A 21,828-nucleotide genomic window follows, 5' to 3' on the forward strand; every position below is an offset into this window, starting at 1 on the left:
TTTGTTCTCTTCCACCCCTTTATATATCTTTTGCATAAGGCGGGAATCTTTTTGTCTCTCTCTGGGTTCCCACCCCCTCCTTCTCAATGGAAAGACACCAGGTTAAAGATGGATTCCAGTTCAGGTGACATGATCACATGTCACTGCAAGACTTCAAGCCTTCATTCCTCCCAAACTGACTCACAGGAAGGCCTGCCTACAAACAGAGCCATCCAGTCAATTGCCAAACCACCACTAATGGCCCACACTTTGCATAATTACAATAGGCCCTCAGAGTTATATTTCATATTTCTAGTTTCAAATACAAGAATGATACATTTATACAAATAGGATGAACACACTCAGTAGATTATAAGTTTTGTAATGATACCTTACAAGAGACCTTTTGCATGAAGCATATTCCAGTTACATTATATTCACTCATTATCAGTTTTTATAAAATCACATAGACTGCAACGTCACACTATCAGTTAGCCAGTTTTTAATCCATTTAATGTGTGTCCTGTTAATTTGATATTATTCTAGTTTTTCCGTCAAAATGTGTGGTACCAAGACAAATGCCTTACAGAAGTCTAAATATCTTATGTCAACATTATCCCCTTTATCAACCAAACTTGCAATATCTTCATAAAAAGATATCAAGTTAGTTTGACAGGATCTATTTTCTATAAACCTATCGGCATTTGCATTAATTACATCTTCCTCCTCTAATTTTTTATTAATCGAGTCCGTTCATTATCTTGGCCAGGATAGACATCAGGCTGCCAGGCCTATAAACAGGGTCATTCCCTTTACTCTTTTTAAAAATTGGCACAACATTAGCTTTCTTCCAGTCTTCTGGAAGTTCCCCAGGGCTCCAGGACAATGAAAATCAACATTAATGGTCCGGAGGGGGGCACTCTCCGCACACAACATGACCTGTGCGGGGATGAGTGCACAACTCGTCTTGGTAACCATGGGGAGTTCGTATAAACTCTCCCCGCTTTGCTATAGCCAGTTCCCCTCTTCCCGGGCACTTATATAAACTGTTCCCATCTGCCCTGCCAGCTCCCATTCCCAAGAACTGCCCCATCTGTTTCCTCTCCCCACTACCACCTTCTGCCTCAAATGTCCCTTTCCCCAACCTATGCCCTTGGGTTGAGAGAAAGAAGAGTGGGAAGACCTGCAGTTGATCAGAAGACCCTTCCCTAGCTGCCCAGGTGCCGTAGTTTCTGGAGTCACCTTCCATCCCGCAGAGGAGCTGCGGGGTGTCCTGCAGCTCGAGGGGTGGGCTAGGAAGGGGTGGGGAAATGTCCTCATGCTTTGATGTCAGCAGAGCAGGCCCAGGGCTAGTAGTTTTGCTGTCCTTACCCTTGCACCCAAAAACTCCAAGCAAAAAAAAAAAAAAAAAAAAAAAAAAAAGTCAAGCACAATTCCTGTGCAACCACCTAAGGATTTGGTGCCTCAAATGCAAAGATTTGGCACCCCTAAATGTTGGTGCCCAGGGTGGCTGCCCTGATTGCCTACCCCTGCAGCAGGGTTCTGCTCTGTGCAGGGTTTTCCTTCCATTAGTCGTCAAAAATTGTACTTGCCTTCAGTGCTCCTTTATCCTGCACCTGCCACATCACAGCCTGGTGGTCAGGGACCCAGGTATGGAGGTAGCCAGTTTACACGGCTGTTGCCAACCTGCCCTTGGTGCCAGTGTAACGCGGACGCCCCAGGATCGCGTTCTCGGGCTGATACATTAGGTTGTGGAGCGTGATACAATGAGCTGTACCTCCTTGCAGGCAACAAACAACCAGCAGGTGGCAGCAGCTACAGAAACTGGGTATGAAACCCTGGGGAAGCCACAGGGCTGTGATACAAAGCGAGTGCCCAGCGCCCTGGATGAGCCCGAAGGGGAAATGCCTCAGGGCATCAATTCCTGCTTCCATTGGAGTGAACCCTGCAACAGAACAGCCCTGGGGCAAGGGGCAAAGGTCACGTCAGAGTTCAAGCTGGAAACACAGCGGGCAAGTGATCAGTGCGGTGTGAGGACAGTGCTGGATCTGAATGAGCTACAGATCCCTCTGCCCTCTAGGGGACTAGGATCCTGCAAGCCTGGATCTGGACTTAGGAGTGCAACTGTTCGCTGGGCAAGAGGCCTCCCTGACCTGCCCACGGTAATTGTGAGCACTGACAGGGACTCGGAGTTCAGTGGCGCGTGTGTTCAGACTGTTCCTCCCCATGTGCAGCACCTTGCACGAGGCTGGCGAGCTCTGCCTCCACAGCCCCATTCTGCCCCCAGCACCCCAGCCTCACATGGTTTCAAGGTAAGTACAGCCATGTGCTGCTGGAATGCAAACATTCCCTTACAGCTGCCAGCTCCCAGGCCTCTGGCTGAGATGGGTCCGGACAGCTGAGACATCCAGAGAGGGCACTTGGTAAAAGAAAGGGGTGCACAGAACATTCAAGACAAACAAAACTCACCTCCATCCAATGTACCCAAAGGCACTGACCTCAGCTTGCAGCCCCACAGCAGGATCTCGGTTGTTCCCTTTTCCACTGTCCTGGGAGGAACTGGGGTCCAGACAAGTTTGGGAAGAGTCCCATGGCTTGCAGCCCTTCAGCTCCAGGGCTGCCCGGGGGGTGGGGGAGTGGGGCAATTTCCCCTGCGCCCCACAGGGGCCCCCATGAGAGTTTTTCGGGGCCCCTGGAGCAGGGTCCTTCACTTGCGCCAGGGGCCCTGGAAAACTCTTGCGGGGCCCGGGCCCTCAGAGCTTCTTCCTCTCTGGGTCTTCAGCAGCAATTTGGCGGTGGGGGGTCCTTCCGCCCCGGGACCCGCTGCCAAAGTGCTGGGTCCGCTACTGAAGACCCCAGGCCCCCTGAATCCTCTGGGCTGCCCTGTTCAGCTCACAGCTGGGGCTCTGCATGGTCCAGGGTCACAATTCTAGTGATTGTAGAGCATCTCACGATGGTTGTTTTTCTAAATTCCACAGCTACTGCCAACCAGTGACTGCGCAACCAGCTCAGTGTGTGTTACAGAGTGGTACATTTCCAGCCTGGCGGGTGCAGAGAAAAGCTGGAACATGTCTCAGCTGTACCCTAAAGGTTCACCACCCAGAAGGCAAAGAGCCCAATGGTTATTTACCTTTTAAAACCTCCTGCTCGTTAAGCCAACCTCCTGGGTTTGGGGCCCGACTCAGGACTGCTGGGTGCCTGGCACTGGTGACAGTAAGTTTTGCAGGTGGAAACAGACTAGCAGGAGCACTCGCTAACACACACCCATTGGGCTGGCCTGGCCCTTTGCCACCCGGATGGGGGGAGTTCTGTTACTCACCCAGTGGGAAGTGGCCCATGTCTGCAGAGGAAGCAGACTTGGGCAGCAAAACACCCAGTTTTAAGCAGCAGAAAAATACTCAGTGTTCTCGTAAAACTAAGCACAAATATTTGTGGAGATGCTGCCGCACAGAACCTCTGGCCCCTGGCAAAGCACCCTGCAGACAGAGTGGTTCTGCACAATGCTGGCCCCTCTGCTTGGCTCCATCCTCCCCCTTTGGTGCAGGAAGCAGCTTATACATTCACCCACTGGCTGGCTGTGGTGCTTGCCCTGGTGGTAGCTGGGCACTTCTCCCACACACTGATGGAGGTAGCTTCACCGCCTTGCAGCTGACCAGCCCTGCACAGGTAGGACACCCTGGGGCCTGTGCTTCCTTGTGCATCAATGCGGGTGTAGTAAGATGAGGCCCTGAAAAATAAACCCTTATCAGAGGCCCAGTATGAGGCCTAAGGCCTGAACTAAAGTAATGATCAAGACTTTGCTAACATAAAGCAAAGTTAAGCTGTGAGCCAGAGGCAGGCCCTGCTCCCAGAATTCTACAATGAAAGGGCTGACATTGCAAAAATACACATACCTAAAAGATACTGAACACTAGAGACAAAGCCGGCTTTAGGCCTATTCCACCAATTCCCCCGAATGGGGCCCCGCGCCTAAGAGGGCCCCATGCCCAGTGAGAATCCCTTCCCTGGCTGGAGGCGCCTTTTTAATTTTTATTCACCTGGCGGCGCTCCGGGTCTTCGGCGGCACATTGGCGGCGGGTCCTTCAGTGCCGCCGAAGACCCGGAGTGAGCGAAGGACCAGCTGCCGAAGTGCCGCCAAAGACTCAGAGCATCGCCCAGTGAGTACAAGCCCCATGTGTTTTTTTACATGTGCTTTTTTTTGTTTTTTTTTGTTTTTTTTTAAGTCATCCCTGCCGGGGTCCCGTCGAAACTGTTCGAATTGGGCCCCACACTTCCTAAAGCCGGCCCTGACTAGAGATACCAGAAAACTCCAATATTTGCACATTCCACACAAATAACAAGGACAGGGGCGCAAAGGTAATATGATGGATAGAGTTGTTTTGTTCGAACCAACATGTACAAGGTGAGAGGCGGCACCTTACTGCGTGGAGGGGTTGTACCTTGCTACGTAGAGGGGTTGCACCTCAATACGTCAGGAGTGACGTGTAACTTGTTTGTACCTGTGTATAAGAATGTACTTCTAAGTGGATGTTTTTGGCATAGGGGGCAGTGGAAAGCCCTGCCACTGACTGAGCCAGTCCATTGTCAGGGAGCACATATGTACTAGCAGAACTGTAAACGTCTGATCCGGGTTCTGCACAGAGTTGGGGCAGCACACAGAGGAAACGCGCACACAGCCAATGGTTATCAACACTGAACAGAGCAGAGCACCACACCAGTAGTGTCTGACAACAGCGGGAGATGCAGACAGACAGACTGGCCTCAGATCTGGGTCCTTTTGCCTTCTCCCTTAATGTCCTGCAATAGGACAGAATTTGTTGGGGCTGCTCTGGGCCTAGCAATGCCAGAGCATGTCACCACTCTGGGGGTCGCCTCTTCCAGCTGCCATCCAGCTGCAGAGAGTGTCAAGTGGGAAATGTAATGTCCTTTCATAGGGTTATGGGCCTGCATATACCCCCTCTATATCTATCTATCTATCTATCTATCTATCTATCTATCTATCTATCTATCTATCTATCTATCTATCTATCCCCATACACCCCCTCTATATCTATCTATCTATCTAATCTCAGCACCCATTGCCATAGTATCTGAGCACCAGCTGTAGCCAATTCCCTGGTGCAGGCATTAAACAGAGGGATCAGGCAGGAGGTTTAGAAGTTCTCGCCGTGGTGGGAGAAATGGACCTAGTCCTGTTTGTTGATCCATGGACAGGTTTGTGCCATGCTCTTGGTCATTCCCGCTGGGGGGGCAGTGCAGCTGAACATGCCAATCTTGGCAGATGGGATTTGTCCTTGCCTGTCTCTCCCTCTCCCCTTTGCAAGACTTTAGAGGATTGGGGAATCCAAAGGGAAGAGAAATGAAGTCTTTGATCTCTTGGTGTCCCTGCAACATGATCTGTTTCCTGCTGTTTCCTAAGGCCCAGAGGATTTTGGAAGCTCTGTTTGCTAGAGAAGAGCGGCTGGGATCAGTGGGTCACAGCAGAGAGTGAACCAACTCTGGCATCTTTCACAGAGGAAGCTGGAGCTGGAGAGGCTCCTGTGGTCAGATGATGGCCAGGGAGTAGTCAACATGCCAGAGAGGACAGACCAGCTGCAGGGGCATCTCCAAGCTGGGGTGTCTGTCCTGCTGTCACAGCAAGTAAAGGGATGTGAAATCAGCCCTGGCAATTGAGGAGCAGTCTCTCCTCTAGCACCTGTGTGTGTGTACTTCTACATGGGAAGAGTGCTGGCCCACCCTGTGTTGCATCATGGTCCTCCATCCCATAAGCCCTTAGTGTTAGCAGCTGTTTGGGTTCATATGGCATCTGTCAGCAGAGTGAATGCTTGCAGAAGACAGCAGTTGCAGCTCACATGGGTAATTAACCACATGACTTTAATGCAAGGTCCCATAGTCAGCCATACATGTGTCAAGCATGCACACATGTGTGTAACCTGCCAGCCACTGAGTGAGTGATCTCCAGCAGGTGTGGGAGCATGGCCTGCCAACCGGTAGTGCATGTGTGTCACCTTTTCTGTTGTGCTGCTCTGTGCCTGAGGGGGAGTGTTTGTCTCAAAGCAGCCTCTCCCCTGATGGTGGGCACAGGGCCGGCTGGCACTGACCTGGGGATGATCCTCTAGACAGCGAACTGAAGCAGGGGCTAAGGGGGGCTGCCCAAAGTCCAGCACCTTCTGCAAGTGCCACTCACAGCTGTGCTGTACGCAGAAAGATGCCACAGGTCAGGAGCAGGAGACAGGACAGATGGGAACTTTCTGTGGGTTCGATGCCAGGACACAGGAGGCACTGAGCAGTAAAGAGCAGGGACAGAAGCAGAACAGCTAGACATAAGACACATTCGATGGCTGCTCCTTGGCAATGAAGGGGGCCATGAGCCTGGAGTGCTGTGAAACCCCACGAGCTTCCCCTGCAGCTTAGAAAGGCAGAGTCCAGCCCAGCTCCAGGGAGCCTCTGCAGCCCCCCCACCCCCAAGGGAGTAGGAATGTTTCAGACAACGACTGCACTGCCTGCCCATGTACAGCGCTACGGCTGCAGCACGGGGCGGGGGGGGGGGAGGAGGCTGTGGCCACCAGCCCCACTCCGCTCGGCTGTTGGGGTGGCAGGGGGGTAGTGCAGATGAGAAGCTGCCCTGGGGCTAAGAACCAGCAGCAGCTCAACAGGACTGTGGCTTCCCTTGTGTGCCTTCCTTTCCCAGCCCCCTAGACACAATGGGGTGTGGTAGCATCCCTCCCCACCCCCTGACACCTGCAGCACTGGAGGGGAAAGGGAAGGGCTGGGGGAGGAGAAAGGAAGGTAAGAGAGCAGAGAAGCCATTCAGCATTTCATGTCCTCCTCTCCCAGCAGAGCGGGGATGGAGTCTGGCATCTGTGCAGCATGATCAGGTCCTTTGCTAGATCCCTCTGGGGCCCAGCACTAGGCTGACCACCAGTCCTTAATTGGGTGGGACAGTCCCAAAATGCAGAGTTGTCCCAGATTCCCTGCGGCACTGCTCCACGCTTGCCCAAGGCTTGGGGAAATGCCAACCTCTTCCTAGTGAGGGGGCTGAAGTAGGCCTCAGCTCTCCCTCTTGCCACAAGGCCCCATCCCCTGCTCTTCCTCTCCCCCCCAGCATCCAAGGCCCTGCCCCTGGCCAGGCCAGAAGCCCAGGGAGCCCAGGCCAGTGTGGGGAGCCCTAGAGTCCTGAACCCTCCACCTGCCCTGGGCATCCCCGCCCTGGGGGGCAGGTACACTGGCTGGGGGCTCAAGCTCAGTGTCAGCGAAAGGTTGGGTTGGTTCTGTTGTAACACCTGTGGCAAGTGTTTCTCACCTAGAGTTTCCAGGCTTTTACTTGTTTACATACATTAGAATCCCATACGGAAGGGCTGGGGCAGAGTCTGTGCCAAATGGCAGCTGGTTTATGAGGATGACTCAGAGCTTTCTCTCCTGCAAGCAGAGAAAGCCTGAGCATTTTATGTCATCAGGATAATAATAGGGATGCTGCTATCTGCAGCTGTCATTACCCAGCCCTTTTCCACTGTGGACCCAACCCTGTTCCTAAGAAAGTCAGTCACAAAACTCCCATTGTCTCCAGTGGGAATAGGAGCAAGTTCTGTGAGATGCTGCATTAATCCCCAGCAGAAACAACTGGCCATAACACAACAAGGCCAAAAACTATGACCGTCCTCTTTTTTGCATTGCGTCGTACTGACTAATTCAGACTGGAAATGAGGTGTGCATTTTTAATGGCGAAAGCAGATTTTAAAGCAAGGTTGGATGTTTTTTTAAAAGCTCTGCTCTTGGGATGATTTGGGGGCATGTCTCTGGTCTATATTATACAGGAGGTCAGCCTAGATGATCACAATAGTCCCATCTGGTGTGGGAATCGATGACTCTGTGGCACCTGTGGTCCAGCTGGGTGAATTTTCACAGCATCTGCTTGCTTTAGTGACAGACACACAACCCAGTCCTGAATGCTTTGAAAATATAGGCAAACTTTCAGTCTGCTCACAGGAACCCATTCCATCACGCATTACAAAGAGCAGGAAACATGGCCAATCATCAGCATGGAAGGAGGTGAATAGCTGCGTTTCCCAATGGACCATGCAAGAACCAGTTTGCTTACTATATTTATTAATGGTTTGGGAAAGGGCGTGAAATACAGGAAAATCTGCAGAGGCACCAAAAATTTTGAAGTGAGTCAAGTCTAGATTGGATTGTGAGGAATTTCAGAAGCTGTTAAAGCCAGGCAATGGGGCAGCACATTGGATGTGATATGGGAGGTCAGACTAGATAGTTCTGGCCTGAACATCTAACTACAGTGGCGTTCACACTAATTTGTCTTTGGGATAAATGTGATGGATACGTAATATTCAAAGATCGCTGTATCAACTCTATAAGCGTCCTGTGTGGGCTGGGGACTGTTCTGGCTCCATGGGGGAGTTACAGGGTTTCCTGCAGAAACTATAGTCACCTGGAAATGATTAAAAGCAAACCCCTAGGCACGTAACTAGGCTGGAGAAGCCTCATCCCCTGGGTAAATAGCATAGACTGGTTTGACCTGGTTAAAGAGTTCAGGCACACAGAGAACTGGAAAATGTGACCAACCTAGCATAGGGATCCAATCCAAAAACTGACATCAGACTGGGACCAGCCCTGCAAGGCTCTGATGTGCTTTGAACCACCAGGGCTTCTTGTGGAAGGTGGGGACATCTGGTAAACTAGACCTGCAAAGAAGCTGTTTATTGGTTTTAAGATCCATTTTCTCTGAAATGGTTCTGTTCTGAATAAATACCACTTTGCTCTGTGAAGGCGGCTGGTCACTGGTTAACCCTGCCATTGCCCCAGAGAGAACAGGACGGCAGGGGCTGAGCTAAACTCAGACTTGCTAAGGGGATCACAGTGAACTGCAAGAACTGCAGCCTAAATCTCACAGGACTCCACCCTGAAAAGGGTGACCGCCAGAGGCCAGAGACCTGAGTGGTCATCCTCAAGGTGGCCACTAGAGAGTCAGAGGTGCAGTTTCCTACTGAACGGTGACAGCCTCCACCGCTGAGAGTGCCTGGGATGGTGACAGGCCCTGGTGTGGGTGCTGAAGGCCAGGAAGGCTGGGCACTGGCAGAACTGTGGGGGGAGCACAGGACCTGTATAGCAGGGGCCCCTGAAGGTCAGAGCTGTGTGAGGGAAACATGCCTGGCACCTGTCTGCAATGTTCCAGCCCTAATCTCTTTCTCTCCTGCGCGCTGCTATGGCATTGAATAGTTAAACCCAGGTGGGAGCTTTCCGAGCTGCGAACAGTAAACTTCTTGTCTCTCATTTCACAGAAGATTTACCGATGCCTTTGTTTTCCCTTTGCCACTTCCCAGGGTCTATGAAAAGAAGCGCCTGTTCCCAGTGAGTCATGGCTTAAAGCATTACAAGGCAGCAAGCTCAGCACATCAAGCCTCCACCCGCCCCACTGGCAAACCCCGAGGCCAGCTCACCATGGTCCCTCCACATCTCCTGGCTGCATGCACCACAGGGAGAATAAATCCCCCATCTGACCCAGAGCCAGTGCTCCAAGCGGGAGGGGGATGCAAATGCTCTTGGACGTGGCAAAAAATGTTGTGTTGAAACTGAGCTGGATGACTGAGGGGCCTGCTTGCAGCACTGTCTCACCAAAGCGGCTGCTCCAGGATGCTGAGAGACCCCCCTACACACATATTTTTTTAGGACCACTCTGCATGCTGCAGAGGAGCCCAGACTGCAAGCACTCCTCCCAACAGTGGCATCTGTACTGAGCAGCTGTGTGTCACAGCCCCCGTACTGCTCACCAAAGATGGGATAAAAGCCAAGCTCTCCCCCAAACTAGAGCAGCAGGCCAGGGAACAGTCCTGTTCGTGTGCTGAGTTGGCTCATGGGCTTTCCATGGGTGCCCCATACTACTTTGCAGAGACTTAGTGGGGGAAACCAAATGGTTTTCCTAGCTGCTAATTACTGCTGAGGAGGCTGGGACATTATCTGTAAGGCTCATGCAGGCAGTGAGCTCCCAGCTAGCAATCCATGCTGGATGGACACTGACGTATTTTATGATGGTGAAGTCCTCCAGTAAGGGAGCGGAAACACCATGGCACCTAGGTGACCAGTCCTATTTCTTGACTAAGACATGGCTAATTATTATTATTATTTATATTGCACTAGCGGAGATCTGGAGCCCACTGTGCTGTGCTCCGTACAGACACACAGACAGACAGCCTCTGCCTTGAAGAGCAAATAAGAGAAATGGATGAGGCACAGAATGGGAGTAAAAGAGGGGGCCTGATTTGCCCATGATCACCGAGCAGGCCCAGAACCCAGGTCTCCTGAGTCCTAGCCAATCTCTAGCCCATGCTGGCTGTATGAATGGGGGGAACCACCCACATTTGGTCAAACTGAACAGCGGTTGACCAGTGAATAAACTGGTACAATCAGCCAGCGCAATTCACAAACAGGAGAAGCTAATTTCACTGGAATTGTCAGCCCAGCTGTGCTGCTGACGGAGCACCTATGTCACCCTATGGCACACCCTGCACACTGTCTCCTCCCGGACAACGCATCTTGCTGCCACTGTGAGACAGTCCTACAGAGGCAGAAATCACATGGGGCTAATGCCTGACCTGCCATTGCTATTAGCTTGGGCTGCAGCCAAAGGAGGGCCTTGTCATCCATTTCTCGTAGACCTCCCCTCTGGGAGAAGGGCTGGGCTTGTGAGCTGGAACTGCTCAGGCACAGCGGAAGCCTGATGCAGGCTGCAATACAAAATATGGCAGGCATCTCATCCATGGCCCTTCAGAGGCACTCGGCCTTTCTGCTAGCTTCACTGTGGCACGGATTCAGTTTGCCCTGCGTAAGATAGGCTCTATCTGACCCACAGCATCACCCGCCTTAGAGATCCAGGGGCTCAGTTGGAAGAGGGCCAGGCAGCCATCTGGAGATTCTTGGCACATGCATGGGGGGCTGATTTTACCATCTTTATTCAGCCTAACAAGCACCATACTGGAGTAGCCCTGCTGGAATTAATGCAAAATCAAAGGCATTATGGTAAGCAAATAAGTACTTGTTTAAGTCCATTCCTGTTCAGGACAGCACTTAAACACACAATTCACTTTCATTCCATTGAAGTCAAGCCCAGGCCTCAAGGTAAGCAACTGGATAAAGGACCAGAGGACAGAGCTTGGGACTCCACATGGGCAGTTCAGCATGATCAGGCAAGTGTCACACCCTTCCCTAACTTGGCTACTTGCCTCTTTCCACACCAGCTGAACTGATGTGGTGATTTTATTGCCTGGGAAATGCTTTGGAGATGATTTTCATTTGTCTCTTTCCAAAGACGTATACAAAATGATCTATAATTGTTCTATAATCCATAACTGACCAAAACAATGCAGGCTGCTGTGATTAAAGATATGCCTTTTTGCGGAACCTGAATCGTGAATAGGTGACATGCTCTTTGCTTAAAAGCTTTGTGATTGCAAACGTGTTAAGTGAGCTACAGCCAGGTGCGAGGCAAGTCCCTCAGCTTGTGTAGACTGTCGTAGCTTTTCTAAAGTCAATGGAAATGTATGCCCGGGGAGGATCTGCCCCTCTGCTCCCGGACAGCAACAGACATATATGGAGAATTACAATGAAAGAGAGAATTACTTTTTAAAACCCAGCCTGGTCATCGACTCAGTGCATTCACAAAGGTCAAGTCTGTGTCCGCCCTCTGTGCACACACGATAACTGGCCAAGGCCAGATTCCCTGAACTACTTTGCCCTGTGTTTTGTCCAACAGGGTATGTAAAGATGCACTAACACAAGAGGACTGCAGGCTCTCAGAGAGCTCTGAGGTTGCTTTGTTCCATTGCATCCCATTTATGGAGCTGGGAGAGAGAGCTCACCCTTCCCCTGCCCCGACTATTGTGCACAAACCTGATGCCTGGGGACGGGGGATGCCAGTCAAATACCCCTCATTAAAGTTGACCCATGGGAGGGTTTGAGTGAGTAAGCGGGTCAGGAAAAGCCCAGCCCAGGGAGATTGGAAGAGAAGAGACAAGGGAAGGAGCAGGAGTGAGAGCCAGCTGCTGGCAAAAGGGGACTGTGAGGGTACGTCTACACTACGGGATTATTCCGATTTTACATATACTGGTTTTGTAAAACAGATTGTATAAAGTCGAGTGCACGCAGCCAAACTAAGCACATTAATTCAGCGGTGTGTGTCCATGGTCCGAGGCTAGCATCGATTTCCGGAGAGTTGCACTGTGGATAGCTATTCCGTAGCTATCCCATAGTTCCCGCAGTCTCCCCCGCCCCTTGGAATTCTGGGTTGAGATCCCAGTGCCTGATGGGGCAAAAATCATTGTCACGGGTGGTTCTGGGTAAATGTCATCACTCCTTCCTCCGGGAAAACAATGGCAGACAATCATTTCGCGCCCTTTTTCCTGAGATTGCCCTGGCAGACGCCATAGCACAGCAACCATGGAGCCCGTTCAGCTTTTTTTTTTACTGTCACCGTATGTGTACTGGATGCCGCTGACAGAGGTGTTACTGCAGCGCTACACAGTAGCATTCATTTGTTTTTGCATAATAGCAGAGATGATTATCAGTCGTTCTGTACTGTCTACTGCCATTGTAAATTGGCAATAAGATGATGGTTATCTGTCGTTCTGTACTGTCTGCTGCTATCATGGGTGCCTCTGGCTGAGGTCGGACGGGGGCGCAAAAGCAAAAATGGGAATGACTCCCCTGAGTCAATCCCTCCTTTATGGTCTCTAAAAATAGTCAGTCCTGCCTAGAATATGGGGCAAATGTACTAGAGAAGCAGTGTATCAGAGAGCACAGCTGCTCTGTGTCAGATCCTGCAGAAATGATGAGCTGCATGCCATTCACGGGGGGTGCCCCTGCAACAATCCCACCTGTTGCTTCCCTCCTCCCCCAACCTTCCTGGGCTACCGTGGCAGTGTCCCCCCCATTTGTGTCATGAAGTTATAAAGAATGCAGGAATAAGAAACAGTGACTTGTTAGTGAGATAAAATGAGGGGGAGGCAGCCTCCAGCTGCTATGACAGTCCAGGCAGGACATTAAATGGTGTGGGGGGGAGGAACCCAGCATCCTACTGCTATGATAGTCCAGGCAGTACAGAATCTTTTCTTTACACATGAAAGGGAGGGGGCTGACAGAGCTCAGCCCCCAGTTGCTATGATGAGGATGGTTACCAGCTGTTCTGTACCATCTACTGGGAATGACCAGGAATCATTCCTATTTTTACCCAGGCGCCCCCGGCCAGCCTAACCTGAGGCCAGCCAGGAGCACTCACAGGCTGATGGTGACAATGGATAGCAATCATATTGTACCATCTGCCACCAGTGAGGGGAAAAGAGCAGATACTGCTCTTCACTGCTGCAGCATTGCCTCTACCACCGGCATTCAGTAGACATAGGGTGACATTGAAAAAAGTCAAGAAACAATTTCTTTCCCTTTTCTTTCACATGGCAGGGGAAGGGAGTAAATTGACGAGCTATACCCTGAACCACGCTGGACAATGTGTTTGAACCTACAGGCATTGGGAGCTCAGCCAAGAATGCAAATACTTTTTGGATACTGCTATGGACTGTGGGATAGCTGGAGTCCTCAGTACCCCCTCCCTCCCTCCATGAGCGTCCATTTGATTCTTTGGCTTTCCGTTACGCTTGTCACGCAGCACTGTGTAGCCTGGAGATTTTTTCAAACACTTTGGCATTTCGTCTTCTGTAACGGAAATCTGATAGAACAGATTTGTCTCCCCATACAGCAATCAGATCCAGTATCTCCCGTACAGTCCATGCTGGAGCTCTTTTTGGATTTGGGACTGCATCGTCACCTGTGCTGATCAGAGCTCCATGCTGGGCAAACAGGAAATGTAATTCAAAAGTTTGCAGGGCTTTTCCTGTTTACCTGGCCGCTGCATCCGAGTTCAGATTGCTGTCCAGAGCGGTCACAGTGGTGCACTGTGGGATACCGCCCGGAGGCCAATACCATCGATTTGCGGCCACACTAACCCTAATCTGATATGGTAATACTGATTTTAGCGCTACTCCTCTCGTCAGGGAGGAGTTGTCATAAACAGATAGCTAAGGGTTAATGTCTCTTTCACCTGAAACACCTGACCAGAGAACCAATCAGGAAATCGGATTTTTTCAACTTTGGGTGGAGGGAATTGTGTGTCTGGGGTCTTTGTTTTCTGTCTGCCTGCTGTCTCTGAGCTTTGGAGAAGTAGTTTCTACTTTCTAGTCTTTTGTTTCTAAGTGTAAGGACAAAGAGATCAGATAGTAAGTTATATGGTTTCTTTTCTTTGGTATTTGCATGAATATAAGTGCTGGAGTGCTTTGATTTGTATTATTTTTGAATAAGGCTGTTTATTCAATATTCTTTTAAGAAATTGCCCTGTATTGTATCATCTTAATACAGAGAGACCATTTGTATTTTTTCTTTCCTTTTTTTATAAAGCTTTCTTTTAAGACCTGTTGGAGTTTTTCTTTACTTCAGGGAAATTGAGTCTGTACTCACCAGGGAATTGGTGGGAGGAAGAAATCAGGGGAGATCGGTGTGTGTGGTGAATGGACTAGCCTGATTTTGCATTTCCTCTGGGTGAAGAGGAAAGTGCTTTTGTTTCCAGGATTGGAAACAGAGAGGGCAAGTCACTCTGTTTGGATTCACAGAGCTTGTGTCTGTGTATCTCTCCAGGAGCACCTGGAGGGGGGAAGGGAAAAAGGATTATTTCCCTTTGTTGTGAGACTCAAGGGATTTGGGTCTTGGGGTCCCCAGGGAAGGTTTTTCAGGGGGACCAGAGTGCCCCAAAATACTCTAATTTTTTGGGTGGTGGCAGCAAGTATCAGGTCCAAGCTGGCAGCTAAGCTTGGAGGTTTTCATGCTAACCCCCATATTTTGGACGCTAAGGTCCAAATTTGGGACTAAGGTTATAACATGAGTGGCAGCCGGTGGGAGATAGACAGAATCCAGAAGCCAGTAGGAATATTATATTTTTCTTTTCTCTGCTAAGGGCTTTTTAGCAGAGAGAAACAGTTGGTTTTAAAAGGGAACCAGAGAGAATTTTTTTTCTGCTCTCTCTGGCAGTTTGTGGCTTACATGTTAAGCAAGAAGTCGTTAAAGACTATTAACAGTCTTTTGTCACACAATAGCACTCCCATTGAGAGTCATACCAGCACTATATGAATGCAAATAAAGTGGTTTTTCAGGTTTATTTAACATTAAAGATTAGCTAAAGGCACTGTTGCTAGGCAGACTTCAGGAGGCAACAGAGAGCCTGCAGTTCAGAAGAGAAACACCGGAGGGCACCCCAACACAAGAAAACAGGAACCATGTCTACCAAGGCAAAAATTGAGGCCGAAGACCAATTCAGAGAAGCTGAACACAGGCGAGAGATGGAAAAACACAAACAGGAACTAGAAATAAAACAAAAAGAGATGGAGATGAAAGAAAAGGAAGAAAACATCAAACTGGCAGCCTACCAAAGAGAACAGGCAGCCCAAGAGGCAGCACACAAAAGAAAACTAGAAGAAGACGAGGTGGCCTACCGAAGGAAACAAGCAGAAGAAGAGTTGGCCCACAGAAGGAAGCACGAAGAAGAAGAGGCGGCCCACCGCCGAGACATGGAAAAACAACAAAAAGAAAATGAAGAGAAGGAAAAACAGAGAAAACATGAACTGGACTTGGCAAAAGCTGGGCTGCATGTGCCAGCCAACCCTAACAACCCGGCGCCAACTATTGCTCCACAGCACAGGAAATTTCCCACCTACAAGGCAGGTGATGACACCGAGGCCTTCTTGGAAAATTTTGAAAGAGCCTGTCTTGGGTAGAGCATCCCCGAAGACCAGTACATGGTAGAATTAAGGCCACAGCTCAGTGGACCTTTAGCAGAGGTGGCAGCTGAAATGCCTAAGCAGCAAATGAATGACTATAAACTTTTTCAAACCAAGGCCAGATACAGGATGGGGATAACCCCAGATCATGCCCGTCGGCGCTTCAGAACCCAAAAGTGGAAACCAGAGGTGTCATTTCCCAAACACGCCTACTACATTGCAAAAAACTATGAGGCCTGGATAACAGGAAACAACATTCAAACCTTGGAAGAACTGAATCTCCTCATACAAATGGAGCAGTTCTTGGATGGTGTTCCTGAAGACATCACACGGTACATACAAGATGGAAATCCCAAAGATATCGCTGAGGCAGGGGAGATTGGAGCCAAATGGATGGAACTGGCAGAAAGCAAGAAAGCTACTGTCAAGGGGAACGATTACCCCAGGTGGCACACAGACCATAAACCCTACAACCGAGGACAGCCAAAGACCCCACATACCACCCAAGTAAAGCCACAGACACCCTACCCTTCCACCTCACCAGTCTCCAGTAACTCACCTCGGCCCAGTGACCCATCAGATGGGAGATGCTTTAAGTGTAATGAACTGGGACATATCAAGGCCAACTGTCCAAAGAACACCATGCGAGTGCAATTCATTACACCACCATCACACCAAAGATCGCCAGGCCCGGATGCCTCTCAAATACCCTTGGAGCGAAGGGAAAATTTGAGAGTGGGCGGAAAGAAGGTTACTGCGTGGAGAGACACGGGGGCACAAGTGTCAGCTATCCACCAATCCTTCGTAGACCCCAAATTCATCAACCCAAAGGCCAAAGTTACAATTTACCCCTTCATGTCACAAGCTGTAGACTTGCCTACCGCTGAACTGCCTGTCCAGTACAAAGGCTGGTCAGGAATGTGGACTTTTGCAGTCTATGACAATTATCCTATCCCCATGCTACTGGGGGAAGACTTGGCCAACCAGGTGAGGTGGGCCAAGAGAGTGGGAATGGTTACACGTAGCCAAACCAGGCAAGCTTCCAGACCCATTCCTGTTCCTGAGCCGTCCACAGAGGCCCCGTCTGTGTTACCAGAGACCCAGACAGAGGTAGTGAACCCGGATTCCATGCCTACCACTGAAACAGCCACAGCATCTCCAGTCCCAGGCCCGGAACTGGACCAGCAACCAGCACCAGCAAGTGCAACCACATCTTCAAACTCAACGCCAGAGGGCGCCAGCGAGCCAGAACTGGCAGAAACAACAGACAGCCATACCCAAAAGGCTCAGCCAGAGCCTGAAATAACCTCAGGTGCACCAGCGGAGAGCGGTTCACCAGCAACGGAAACAACCCCATCACCTACATCGCTTCCAGAGGGACCAAGCCCAAGTCCACAGTCTGAGGAAGAACTGGTGACCCCAGCCTCAAGGGAACAGTTCCAGACTGAGCAGGAAGCAGATGACAGCCTTCAGAAAGCGTGGGCGGCGGCACGGAGCGCCCCACCGCCTCTCAGCTCTTCTAATCGATCCCGGTTTGTTATAGACCAAGGACTTTTATACAAGGAAATTCTTTCTGGTGGACACCGGGAAGAATGGCAGCCGCAAAAACAGTTGGTGGTTCCAACTAAGTACCGGGGGAAGCTCTTAAGCTTAGCCCATGATCATCCCAGTGGCCATGCTGGGGTGAACAGAACCAAGGACCGGTTGGGGAAGTCCTTCCACTGGGAGGGGATGGGCAAGGATGTTGCCAAGTATGTCCGGTCTTGTGAGGTATGCCAAAGAGTGGGTAAGCCTCAAGACCAGGTCAAGGCCCCTCTCCAGCCACTCCCCATAATTGAGGTCCCATTTCAGCGAGTAGCTGTGGATATTCTGGGCCCTTTTCCAAAAAAGATGCCCAGAGGAAAGCAGTACGTACTGACTTTAGTGGACTTTGCTACCCGATGGCCAGAAGCAGTAGCTCTAGGCAACACCAGGGCTAACACTGTGTGCCTGGCCCTAACAGACATCTTTGCCAGGGTAGGTTGGCCCTCTGACATCCTTACAGATTCAGGGTCTAATTTCCTGGCAGGGACCATGGAAAAACTGTGGGAAACTCATGGGGTGAATCACTTGGTTGCCACCCCGTACCACCATCAAACCAATGGCCTGGTGGAAAGGTTCAATGGAACTTTGGGGGCCATGATACGAAAATTCATCAACGAATTCTCCAATAATTGGGACCTAGTGTTGCAGCAGTTGCTGTTTGCCTACAGGGCTGTACCACATCCCAGTTTAGGGTTTTCACCATTTGAACTTGTGTATGGTCATGAGGTTAAGGGGCCATTACAGTTGGTGAAGCAGCAATGGGAGGGGTTTACGCCTTCTCCAGGAACTAACATTCTGGACTTTGTAAGCAACCTACAAAGCACCCTGCAACACTCTTTAGCCCTTGCTAGAGAGAACCTAAAGAATGCTCAGGAAGAGCAAAAGGCCTGGTATGACAGACATGCCAGAGAACGTTCTTTCAGGGTAGGAGACCAGGTTATGGTCTTGAAGGCGCAACAGGCCCATAAGATGGAAGCATCATGGGAAGGGCCATTCACGGTCAAAGAGCGCCTGGGAACTGTAAACTACCTCATAGCATTTCCCAATTCCTCACTAAAGCCTAAAGTGTACCATGTTAATTCTCTCAAGCCTTTCTATTCCAGAGACTTACAGGTTTGTCAGTTTACAGTCCAGGGAGATGATGCTGAGTGGCCTGACGGTGTCTACTACGACGGGAAAAAAGACGGTGGCGTGGAAGAGGTGAACCTCTCAACCACCCTGGAACGTCTGCAGTGGCAACAAATCAAGGAGCTGTGCACTAGCTTCGCCCCATTGTTCTCAGCCACCCCAGGACGGACTGAACGGGCATACCACTCCATTGATACAGGTAATGCTCACCCAATCAGAACCCCACCCTACTGGGTGTCTCCTCATGCCCAAGCTGCTATAGAACGGGAGATCCAGAACATGCTACAGATGGGTATAATCCGCTCATCTACCAGTGCATGGGCATCTCCAGTGGTTCTGGTACCCAAACCAGATGGGGAAATACGCTTTTGCGTGGACTACCGTAAGCTAAATGCTGTAACTCGTCCGGACAACTATCCAATGCCACGCACCGATGAGCTATTGGAAAAGTTGGGACGTGCCCAGTTCATCTCTACAATAGACTTAACCAAGGGGTACTGGCAAGTACCGCTAGATGAACCTGCCAAGGAGAGGTCAGCATTCGTCACCCATGCGGGGGTGTATGAATTCAATGTCCTTCCTTTCGGCCTTCGAAATGCACCCGCCACCTTCCAGAGGCTGGTAGATGGTCTACTAGCTGGACTGGGAGAATTTGCAGTTGCCTACCTCGATGATGTGGCCATTTTTTCAGACTCCTGGCCCGAACACCTACTACACCTGCAAAAGGTCTTTGAGCGCATCAGGCAGGCAGGACTAACTGTTAAGGCCAAAAAGTGTCAAATAGGCCAAAACAGAGTGACTTACCTGGGGCACCAGGTGGGTCGAGGAACCATAAACCCGTTACAGGCCAAGGTGGATGCTATCCAAAAGTGGCCTGTCCGAAGGTCAAAGAAACAGGTCCAATCCTTCTTAGGCTTGGCCGGATACTACAGGCGATTTGTACCACACTACAGCCAAATCGCTGCCCCATTGACCGACCTGACCAAAAAGACCCAGCCAAATGCAGTTAAGTGGACTGATGAGTGTCAAAAGGCCTTTACCCAACTTAAGGCAACACTCATGTCTGACCCTGTACTCAGGGTCCCGGATTTTGACAAGCCATTCCTAGTAACCACAGATGCATCTGAGCGTGGTATAGGAGCAGTGCTCATGCAGGAAGCAACAGATCACAACTTCCATCCTGTCGTGTTTCTCAGCAAGAAACTGTCTGAGAGGGAAAGTCACTGGTCAGTCAGTGAAAAGGAATGCTATGCCATTGTGTACGCCCTGGAAAAGCTACGCCCATATGTTTGGGGACGGCGGTTCAAACTACAAACTGACCATGCTGCACTAAAGTGGCTTCATACTGCCAAGGGGAACAACAAGAAACTTCTTCGTTGGAGTTTAGCTCTCCAAGATTTTGATTTTGAAATTCAGCACATCACAGGAGCTTCTAACAAAGTTGCTGATGCACTCTCCCGTGAGAGTTTCCCAGAATCCAGTAGTTAAAAAGTGTTCTTAAAATGTAAAAGTCTGTTAGTTATATACTTAGTAGTATATGTAAAGGTGCATGTGTTGTATTAATCTGTTTATTTTCAAGTTCTAGAAGGAAATTGCCGCCAGTGAGATTCCCCCCTGTCTGCAATTTAGGGGGCGTGTCATAAACAGATAGCTAAGGGTTAATGTCTCTTTCACCTGAAACACCTGACCAGAGAACCAATCAGGAAACCGGATTTTTTCAACTTTGGGTGGAGGGAATTGTGTGTCTGGGGTCTTTGTTTTCTGTCTGCCTGCTGTCTTTGAGCTTTGGAGAAGTAGTTTCTACTTTCTAGTAGGATCTGTGCATGCCCTAGCCCCCCCACTCTGCAAGTGCCTTCACCACTTGCCCATTCTTCCTCCACGGCCATCTGCTCCGCTTCTTAGAAAAGGGAAGAACTGGAATTTTCCTGTTGTTTTTGTGTCTGACACAGGCTTTTGTGAGGGCTAGTGAGTGATGATGGCTTTGTGGACAACACACAAAAAGTAATGTTCCAAGGCCTGGTCCTGTTAGGGCAACCCCTTTGCCTCCCCTGGTATTTGCTTGGGACTTTTTTTCTTGCTTGGCTCAGGTTCTTGCCATTTAAATGAATTGGAGCTTGGAACTGGACTCTGTGACTTGTACAGACAGCCCAGCTTCCACAGCCCTGCCAGGAATAAGCAAAGCAAGGCCAGGCTCCGGTTCCTGGAGCACACCATGACTAATACCTGTTTTCTGGGAGACCAGCTTGCTGATGCCTCTGTGACACCCTGGCACCCCAATATTCACCGCTGTCATGTTATTAGGATCTGTTTTGTACTAAGAGTGCCTTGTTTGGTGTCATTCTAAAAGTCTTGATCTGCTGGACATTAATATCTCGTTGGATTGTATGTGCTATCATCGTACCTGAAGTTACGAAGTTTGGCTATTGTGATAGACCCAGGCCAGCTGGGTACAGCAGAATAGCAGAAGGCAGATATACTGGCCACTAGATTAACAGTTTTCTGTTCCCTGACTGACCAGAGCAGGGGCTTCCCCAGGCTAATGAGAACACCTGACTCTAATTAACCTGAAAAGAGTCAGGTGAGGCCATTAAGCTAATGTGACCACCTGACTCTAATTAAGGCCCCACTGATACTATAAAAAGGGCTCACTCCAGTTAGGCAGGGGAGAGGCAGTGTGGCTGAAGGGCTGGTTAATGAAGACACTCTCAAACTATCAGTAAGGGTGAAGCAGGAGAGCTATGGGGAAGTGGCCCAGGGAAGTGTAGCAACTCTGGCAGTGAAAGGTTGGCTGCCAACAGCTGTTACCATTAGGGTCCCTGGGCTGGAACCCGGAGCAGCTGGCAGGCCTGGAACATCTCCTGGGAGGGGAAGTCAGGTCCCTGTCAGGACAGGAGGCTAAACTGTTCTGAAATAAGCCCCCAGGGACAACAGAGACTGCAGGAGTTCTCTCACCAACCTCCTTGCTGGCCTATGATGAAAAAGGCTCAGTAGACTATACTCCTGGCCCTAGAAAGAAGGGCTACATGGAGGGTCACAGTGAGCCATTGAGGCTAGCATAAACCACCTAAAAGCGCAGGACCCATGGGGGCAAGGTCAGAGCTCTGCCACACTATATATGTGTTCCTGAAACATGTTGTGAGGTTGAAAACATCCACAAGCAGCCTTTCAGGTACAACAGTAAAAAGGCCAAACAATGTTAATGGCTTATTGAGGAAATGCACACAGGTGCAAGGATTACCCCAGGGACTGTTTACAATAGAAACCTCTCAGAGAGCTAGCACTACATAATGGGAACTGTTTGACCCAGGTC

Source organism: Gopherus evgoodei, chromosome 10 (assembly GCF_007399415.2).
Source record: "Gopherus evgoodei ecotype Sinaloan lineage chromosome 10, rGopEvg1_v1.p, whole genome shotgun sequence".
In the NCBI taxonomy this organism is placed as follows: domain Eukaryota; kingdom Metazoa; phylum Chordata; order Testudines; family Testudinidae; genus Gopherus; species Gopherus evgoodei.